The sequence below is a fragment of the Rissa tridactyla genome, chromosome 19 (assembly GCF_028500815.1).
Source record: "Rissa tridactyla isolate bRisTri1 chromosome 19, bRisTri1.patW.cur.20221130, whole genome shotgun sequence".
NCBI classification, from domain to species: Eukaryota; Metazoa; Chordata; class Aves; order Charadriiformes; family Laridae; genus Rissa; species Rissa tridactyla.
This window is the reverse complement of record NC_071484.1, coordinates 742,395-752,278: the sequence shown is the minus strand read 5'-3', so window position 1 is coordinate 752,278 and position 9,884 is coordinate 742,395.

Below are 9,884 nucleotides of genomic sequence, written 5' to 3'. Positions count from 1 at the left end.
AGCACTTCAGGGTTTCTGTGAAGTGCTCTGCTGTTGTGACAGCAGCCTCAAATTCACCTTTGGCTCAGGGACTAAAGTCACCGTCTGGCCAAGTGAGTGGGTTAATGCCTGTGTGTTGCAATCTCATCTCTGACAATGATGTCCAAAGGCTGTGCTGTGACTGGGCAAGAAAAGGGATTGTCTCGTTGAAATGCATAGTACTGATTTAAATACTGAAATGGTTCTTGCATTGTAAAAAAGCCACCTGTAGATGGAAATCTGGATAGGAAGGTGGACTTCATCAATTCCTCTGACCCTAGACTGGGTTCATGTTATTCTCATCCCTTTTGCCATTCCTGATCACTGTCTTTGGAACAGTGATCAGGAAGTGTTCCCTGCCAACTCAGGAGTAGGTTCTTCCCATCTCTCATACCTGAGGTGACTGTAATCAAATCTAGTTATTCCCATGCATGTGAACAGTGAAGAAGGTCTTTGGCAAAGAGAGGCTGGAGGAGGTCGTGCAGGACTGTGTGGGTATTTATAGTTTCTCTCAGAGGCAGATCCATGATTGGATGTATCCAAGCCCTCCAAGAGGCACTGAGGCGGCTGAATGAAGAGGCCCATTTTGTAAAGACTTGTGACACTGTGCTAATGCTGGAGGATGGGGAAAACTCACATGGGGAAGTGGGACCCGACTTCTCGTTGCCCCAGGTGAGCTGTCTCTTCTTTGAGTCAAGGCAGATGCAACACTGATGACACTGTGCTCTGTCTTCAAAAACAAGAGGGTAGTGGCTCTGTGGAGCAATTTGGGATGGTTTTAGTATTCCCTGGAAAGAAGTGGCAGACTTCCTATTTAACGAATGTGCACCAGGAAAGCGTCCATCCTGGGGAAAGGGAGCAAGTGAAAAGTGAAAAGAAGGAAGTGAAATACAAGAAGAGAGAAGTGGAAAAGAATCTAACAGTCTTTAGTGAGTGGTGAGAGTTTGGATTTGTCAAGGATGGAGGTGGAAAGGGAGGGAAGAGCCCCGTGAGTCTTCCTTGTGGTATTAATGGGACTGTATTGTGGGGAGGAAGAAGAACAAGCAGTGGACACGTAGGTAAGACGTAATGCATTGCAAGCGTTTGTGTGGAGAAATGGAAGGATTTCCTTGAGGAAAGTCGTCCAGGGGGTCTGCGGTGGATAGGAGTGTGCAGAGGTTTTTGCTCTGGCAGACAACACAGTGTCTATGAATACCTACCAATTTACGTTTGGACATGGAACCAGGCTCGTGGTAAAAGCAAGTAAGATTTCTGAGATTTGGGACACTGAGTTGTTCAGTGGAAAAATTCAACCCACCCAAGCGCAAGGTTAATGTTTGCTAAGAGAGGCGCAAAATGCGGTTCAGAAGCTGGCTGTTGCCAAAAAGTCATAACAGTGACCTCTTGGTTACCGTAGTATCTGCTGGATATTGCAAAAGAGGAAAGATGGTCCTCAGAGGAATGAAGTAAATTGCACAAGCTGTGGAGCTCTCCTGTGACATAAGATGGAAAAACCTTTCCTTCCAGTAGTGTAATGACCTCAGGTTTGGAGTAGGAACTAACCACCTTCTTTCTCCAGGCACGGGAACATTGCAAGTTAGGTAAATGACTAACTGTAGCTCAGGTACGCTCAGGTTTGAAAACTATTCACAGAAAACTCTGTAGTTTATTTCTTCCCTTCCTCTGGAATAAAACTATGGGTAAGAAAATTGGTCGCTAACTATAAACAAGGGGGGAATTCCTGCTAGCTGCTTGGGTTTGGAGATATACAATGCAACAATCCTGAAGGAAAGAAAAAAAATAGTTCTTTCCTCCTTTGAAAACTGTGAGTTTATACTCACACCTAAGAAGCTTTCCCGAGCATTGGAATCAGAAACCTCAAGTAAAATTTTTCACTAGTTCAGTAATTAATCTCAAGTTCAGCCAGAGTTGTAGATTCTTCAGGATATTTTTGACTTTCACAGAAGGAAAAATAGGTAAGAAAAGTCAAGCTCTCATAGAAGACTGCCAAACCAATATTTTTTCCCCATTGGAAGAGAGTGAAAGGAATTGTAAATGCTTCACCCGTGGCTTAGGTGTTCTCTCAGCTTTCTCAGAAATTAAATCCCGTTTTCTCTTCGGCATAGAGAGCAGACTGAATTGTGCTCTAGGTTTTGCAGGAAGAATGGGAGAGAGGTGTCACTGGTGCTTGGATTTTGTTTACTCATTAAGCAATGAATTAGCTATGATCTTATACTCCCTAGATTTTACAAGCTCTTCAGGGACAGGGTTCTTTTACGGGTGGACTTTAAGGAAGGACGCTGGGCTTGACAGTAATGAGTGAGTGAGGTTTTGATGCGCTGTGCCCCGATCTCATTTTGTGTGTGAATGCATTTTTCCAGTTAGGTATGACTTGGTTTACAGAGCTTCCATCAGCTTTTATCATGCAAAACTAGGTAGTTGTGCAAATTGGGAGCGTGCATTTGGACACTCTTGTCTAAATTACCCCAGTTTGGCTCCAACTGATTTCTTTTTGGGATTTGGTTGTAGTGGTTTTTTGGTGAAGTTTTTGTTGTTGTTCTTGTTTTTCTATTTGCTATCCCAGCTCCAAGCTTCTGTGAATGCATGGCCTGAATTCGGGTTCTGATATGTGAAGTTTTTTGTGCTTTTCTTCTTTTGCACAACAAAGCAAGGCCAACCGTTTTGTCATTCTCTCCTGTAAAGTCTAAGTGCCAGTTAATGACTAGTATTCCCCAAGCAGCCTGAGAATGTCATCCCTGAGTTTTCAGGAGGTTGTAGGGAGGTGGGGATCGGTCTCTTCTCCCAAGTAACAGATGATAGGACAAGAGGAAACAGCCTCAAGTTGCACCAGGGGAGGTTTAGACTGGATATTAGGAAAAATTTCTTCACTGAAAGGGTTATTAAGCATTTGGAACAGGCTGCCCAGGGAAGCGGTTGAGGCACCATCCCTGGAGGTATTTAAAAGGCAGGTAGACATAGTGCTTAGAGATATAGTTTAGATTAGTGATGGTTTTTGTCAGAGTTACGTTGATGGTTGGACCAGATGATCTGAAAGGTCCCTTCCAACCTAGGCAATTCTATGATTCTGTGATTCTAAGTATGTTTTCTTTTCCTGCTTCTCCACTTTATGCTGTCTCCTCTTGCTGCATTCCCACTTTTAGGCAGCTTAAAATCATAAAGAGAGGTCAGGGGTACAGGAGAAAGACAGAGAGGATTTGTTTCCCTCGCCTTGCATGGCTGGGCAAAGGCTTGGGGAGAGGTACGGCTTCTGAAGTGGGTTGCTGGGGTTTTTGTTATGGAAGGAAATGCTGTGTGATTATGGCTCCAACTACGGCAAGCTGACCTTTAGCTCAGGGACCAGACTGTCCATCCAACCCAGTGAGTGTGCAGCTTTCCTGTGTGTGCTTTTGTTAAAAGTCCTTGAGTGTCCAGTGTAGTGCCCTGTAGATTTAATTGTTGTATCTTTGTCATATGGGAAGGACGTAGGAGCTCCTTCATTTAAAGCAGATGATGTAAACCACCAGGGGAGTTTCTGAGATGGTGGACATGCACACACACACACACACACACCCCCGCCTTGGATGAGTGACTGCACCTGAAACACGGTTTCAGGAACAGATTTTCCCATGTCCTGGGCAGGACCTTTGAGCACTGCCTTTGAGCCTGTCGCATCCGAGAGCTTTGCAACAGCTTTTTGCACATGGCCATTCACAGTGCAGACATACATTTTTGTAATTAAATGTGTCAGAGTTTTTATAGTGCAGAGAAATTAACTTTTGGAAAGGGAACTGCACTTTCAGTTGTAGGCCATAGGCAGCCGATTGCACTAGAAACTGGAATTGCCTCATTTTTCTCTTCTTCCTCACTGTTTAGTGATGAAAATCTTGGGAACTGAACAATGAAATTCTCCAGAAGCCCCAAGGTCTTGTCCTAGGTGTGTTCCATTGCTTTGGCTTCCTTTCAGGTATTTTACAGTGTCCGGGTTAATGTAAATGATGGATTCTTCCTCCTCTGTGATTAGATGGAGGGGTGTGCTGCAGGTGATGACACTCCAGATCGATTTACAAGCCTGCTTGTGTCTCTGCTTAAACAGCTCTGGAAGCTGCAGTGATGCTATAGGGTGGCATTCTCAAACAGATCTGGGAGAGCTAGGTGCCTACTTCTGCAACATCTCAAACATGCTTCAATATCTGCCTTCTGTAAAGTAGTAAATAAGCTTCCTGCATTTAGATTGAATGGTTGTGATCTACAGTTTTTTTTCCTTCTCTTAATACATCTGGTGTTTTAGATGCCTAAATATTTTAAACTTCATTTCCCAAGGAAGTTTGTGAAATTTCCCATTTTCCATGAAGCTAAGGAAATTTCCCATTTCCTTTGTATCCTTGATTCTGCAGGTTGCTGCAGCCACTGCTGCCCGTCTCTCTGGATAAACAGAGACTGACAAGAGGAAACAGCCTCAAATTGCACCAGGGGAAGTTTAGACTGGATATCATGTTGACAAACATGGTGACTACTGTCCCAGAGCCCAGTGAGTTACTGGGAAAGCAGGAAGGGCTGCTAGCTTTGCTGTGTCCTAGATCCCTGTATGAATGCTGGTGTGGGGAAGGTTATGTTTGGCAGGGGGACCATTTTAACTGTGAGACCTGTTGAGTGGCATGGTATATTTAGGATAAGTGTGATTGGTAGTCAACATCTGTAGTACTGAGCTGGGCATTCAGCTCTATGGACCAATATGTCTGAGAATGCCAAAGGGTTTGGAAATGTCCACGGGCTCCAACTTGACCACAACACTCCAGGAGCCTATAAGGCACTTAAACAAAGCTGGTAGCCAAGCCCTTCAGTCTGTAGATATCCCGAGTCTCCACATGAATTGGCTGTTTGGCTGCGTGAGTACACTTTTTCTGAGGTACAGTCTTGGTATTGGTGTAGTTGAGAGCTGAAGGCAGATGATACAGCATGCTTAGGTCTCAGGGTGCAAGTAGGAGCATCTCAGGGGCAAAATACATTTAACCAATGGTCAGGGATTGAGGAGAGTCTTTCCTCCCTCTCTGTGGATGAATTTCAGGAGTTGTGGAGGGGATGACTGCATCTGGGCTCAGTGAGATTTTGACAGGGTTTGTTGCACTGTGTGTATGGTGCTGGAGGAAAGGCTCTCTTTGGGACTGGAACGAGGTTGTCAGTGCTACCCCGTAAGTCCACAATGCTGTCTTTTGGGAAAGAGGGTCATAAATGAGACTGAAGGACAAAATGTGCTACCGAATTCAAGGGTAGGGATGCAGATAGTTTTTGCTTGGTATATAGAAGGCTCTTTGTCATGATATGTAAAATTATGACACTGAGTTCCATCTTTAGCCTATACTCTTCATATATCCAAACATGTTCTGGTAAACCCAATGGTTCTGTAAAAATTAGATCAACATCTTTTTCTTGCTTTCTTATCAATGTACTTTTAGTTTCTGTTTTCAAGAGGTCTGCTACTGATAAACATGGAGAAAGTTCAAGGGTCTGTTTTCTTTTGTGTAGGGGAAGGTAGAAAAAAAAACCCCAGATTTAAAAGATTAGTATGGCTTTTCATCATCCTAATCTAGTTTATACTTGTAAAAGCCAGCAATCACCTTGTCCTTAAATATTTTATTTTGCCCATATTTTCTGTAAGTGACATCTCCCAGATTATTCAAGTGGGGCAGTTTGGTAACGTGGCCAGTTACTGCATCATGTATGAGGTTCTGGTGACAAGGTGTTCTTTGGAAGTGGAGCTAAACTGCAAGTTATCTAGTAAGTAGAAACAAACCTTTAATTTGACCCTATATAAGTCTGGAATGACCAGGAAAGGCTATACTTTGGCAATGACTTAAATAGCTTCAGATTTATTTTATTCTGAATCACACCAACATTGCTGTGTAACCCATTCAAATGGGAAAAATCAAAATGTCTGATTAAAAGCAAGTCCAAAGAAAGTTGCCAAATTATTGCTGAATTTTGTGGGTGTTCAGCATAAATCTACAGATGCAGAACAGATAAATTATTCAAACATGCGGTGGGGAAGGATAAGAGAGAGTAATAAGGAGGGAAGTCTGTATATCTTCATAAAACCAAGAGAAAATTTGATAAAATGTCTTAACTCTATTGAAAAAAAATGGCATAAAATAATTTTTTACATGATATGCAGTAGTAAATTGACAGAATCAAGGACCAGAAGTTTAGACTTGGAGATTCAATTAAAAAATAATGTTAGCTAACACATTTAAAAAGGGATGAAATCTCAAGAGTAGTGTATGTGTGTGTTGGAAAACTTTCAGGAAACTTTATGCTTTAAATGTATGCAAATGATTGGGCAAACCTAGGGGAAACTGAATACAGTTTCCTTGCTTTAAAAGCTAGCTAATTTACCCTCTTTTTTTACTTTTTTTTTTTTTTAAATCCTTCAATGACTTTAGGTCATTATTACATGAGACCAGCGCTGTGGTGCAATGACTTCTAGATAGGCTTGAAACACTGCCGTGCTTTTATCTTCTTTTGAAAATCCCAGGCTGCAGAGCATCTCATGGAGGACTAGTAGTTGGATTAGGCATTTAAATTCCCATAGCCCCATCTTTCCATGAAGAAAGTGATAAAATTTTTTGTTAAATTTTCAGTGATAGGATCAGACAGCCTGTGTTTTTGGATGTGCAAGTGATGACTTCAAGGATGGTTTTTGTTGGCTTGTTTCTCACTGTGTGAACACTGCGTATAAAGTCTTCTTTGGAAAAGGGACAAAGCTTCTTGTGAAACCAAGTAAGAAACATGTTTATATGTATTTACCTCATTTATTGTGGATATAGACCAGAGAGGCTTTTTAGCACCATGACTTGGTAATAAAAGGAATGGCCTAGCTGAAATGTATAGCATTGATTTAAATTACTGAAATAGTTCTTGGATTGTCTACCCATCTGGTGTATTCTGGAAGATGGGAAAAAAAACACCTGTAGATGGAAATCTGGACCAACTGGAAGTTGGACTTCATTAGCTACTCTAACCCTAGACCATGTTCATACTGTTGTTCCCATCCCTTTTTGCCATTCCAGCACAACAAGGCTTTGGGATCAGGTCTGCAAACACCTTTGCAGGACCTGTGATGCTAGGTCTAACTGTAAAATCAATAGATTCCTTTTTCTTCTAATGAGGATCTTAAGCAGCTTCAATACTAAGGGTCCATTTGCATAGTTTCATTTAATGCAAACAGTGTAAGCCACCAGAGGAGTCTCTGAGATAGTGAACTTGCATGAAATCTCCACACAAATGAGTGATCACTGCTGAAAGATGATGTGGTGCTTAGAAAACTTTCTAGCTAGAGGACTTCTATTTAGTGAATCCTATGCTCCTGGTTGACGATGGTCCGCCAGTGAGCAGGAACAGAGGCGTGCATGGTAGAGTTCTGTGGTATTTATAACTGTTGTCACTGTGTGAATTTGGCATCCACCTGGAAAGTTGACTTTGGAATTGGGACACAACTGGTCGTGCATCCTAGCAGGTATAAAGCTGGTCTGAAGGAGCAAGGACAGGAAAGTCACATCACTTACTATGATAAATCCTGCTGGGCCGTGTTGGAAACTGGTTTGCACAGGGATGGAGCTTGTGTGTATGTCTGTAGGGGGGAGATACAGCAGACAGAACTGAGAAAGACATTTTAAAAGCATGCATTGTGTGCAGGAAAACCCAGGAGAAGTGTTTTGCTTTTAAGGCTTATCAAGGGCTGGAAGGAGAGTCATGATCAGAAATCTGTGGTCACAAACAAGCATAGCTCTTTTGGAGGGAGACTGGTTCAATATGTGGGGCTTTTTGCTCTGCTTTCTCTGGTAGCAGCAGAGATCTTGATTCAACAAGGCTGTGAATTTACTCCTTCTGCTTACTCTTGCCAGCTCCTGCTCTCTGCCTTTCACATAAGCAGGGTGGTGTCCCGAACCCTCTTGCTCAGGGACAGATATTTTGTGCCATAGCCATCCATACCTGTGACAGTTGGGGTGGGTTGCTGATGGCTCCGTCTAGCACAGCCCTGGGTGTCTGTCCTTTGCTCTGCTGAGGAAAGGCCAAATTAATGATGCTTTTGTTGGCACCAGAGTTCCATTTGTCATCCCTCCTGTCAACAAGATTCCCAAGAGATTTCTTATCAAGGCTACAGTTATTTCTGGCTTCAAACGCCTGGCGTTGATTGGAAGGAGCTGATCTCCTGGACATTAGTTGTAGAGTAACTGACATGAGAGTTATGGTTTTTGCAAGGGTGTGAAGGACTGTGTGAACACAGGGACCTACAAAGTGGTGCTGGGGACGGGGACGCGCCTTGTTGTGAAGCCCAGTGAGTACAACTGCTGCCCATGTTTCTTGTGCTCTGTACCCAAATCCTCCCTTTCCACCTCCTTGAGCACTTACCTTTATCTGATCCGAGCTGGCTTCCCCTGGATGTGAGGGGGCTCTCCTGACTTGGTCCCTTCTTTCCCAGCCTACTCTCCTTTTCCTTAACAAGTGGATCTAGTCTTGGTGTGGAAGAAGCATCCACCGTTTGATGGTCACTGATGGATCATCTCACAGAAGCCTTTGAAATCCACAGACACTCAAACCTGATGAATTTCCAGGGGTTCCTTGCTGATAAGGAGGCTTTACAGATGCATAGTCTCCCTGATTCTGGGCAAGAATTACCATAGGTGGGAGTTGTCACTCGTGGGTCTTAAAAATTAGGAAAGGCAAAGGGAAAGACTTCTCTGAAAAGTGTAAGTGAGCTGCAGAATAGATTTTCCCTTGTTCAAGGTAACGCTGCTGGTCTCGAGCCTGTTGTGTTAGGGAGCTTGGCTGTGGCCTGAAGGCAGGTGCTTTGTGTTTGAGATCATGTGCAGGGATGATGGAGACATTTTTGTAATGAGATATGTCAGAGTGTGAATTTTTCAGCCAAAGTCACACTCGGAAAGGGAACAGTGCTTTCAGTGATGCCAGGTAAGCAGCAACTTGTACTGGAAACTGGAATTGCTTCATTTTTGCCTTGCTCTTACTAGTTTTGAGGGGAATCATTTTTGGGAACTGCAATTTTGGGACATCTGCAATTCTGCAGGTGTCCCTTGGACTTGATTCTCCCGCATGTGCCGTTGCCTTAAGCTCCTGTGTGGTTTATTATGGCACCAAAACTTCTTTACATGCCTGTTCTCATTGCTCTTGTCACTCTGCGTGTAGATGGATGTGTGTGATAGATAACTGACAGTTCAGGAAACTCTGGAGTCCTGGTCCCATCCCCACTGAAGTTGTTCCAACAGTCCTTTGGCTCTCCTACGTCACTGCGTCCCAGCGGGGTTTGTGTTGCAGTGAGAAGCAGTGTGCAAGCAATGGTGCTTAGCACAAAGGTACCTAAGGGAGCGAAACAAGGCTCTGAGATGCCCAGTAAGTGCTTGCTGACCAAGGAAGAAGTGCCTGGTGCTCTTCAAGTTCTCTGAGGTCCAGGGAACATCCACAATCAGACTGGTTTTCTCTCACTTTGGCAGAGTATTCCCACTCTAACAGCAACATAGGGGACAGCATGGAGGCACTCTGGGAACAGGCGGAAGAGGAGGTTTGGGGAGTGCCCCTTACTTCTGTCCCCAGCCCTGGATTCATCCCTCACAGGCAGACTGTCAACCTCCGTTCATGCCCTAGGATCCTTCTGCCTCGTGTCACCCTTCTGCTGCTCCTCCTAGTCTAGACATGGCTGGACAAAAGCCTGGAGAGAGATGTCACTTCTGAAATGGCTTTTTAGACTTTTTGTTATGGAAGGAAATGCTGTGTGATTATGAGTCCACCTATGGCAAGCTGACCTTTGGCTCAGGTACCAGACTGTCCATCACACCCAGTAAGTGTACAGCTTTCCTGTGTGTCCTTTGTCAAAATTT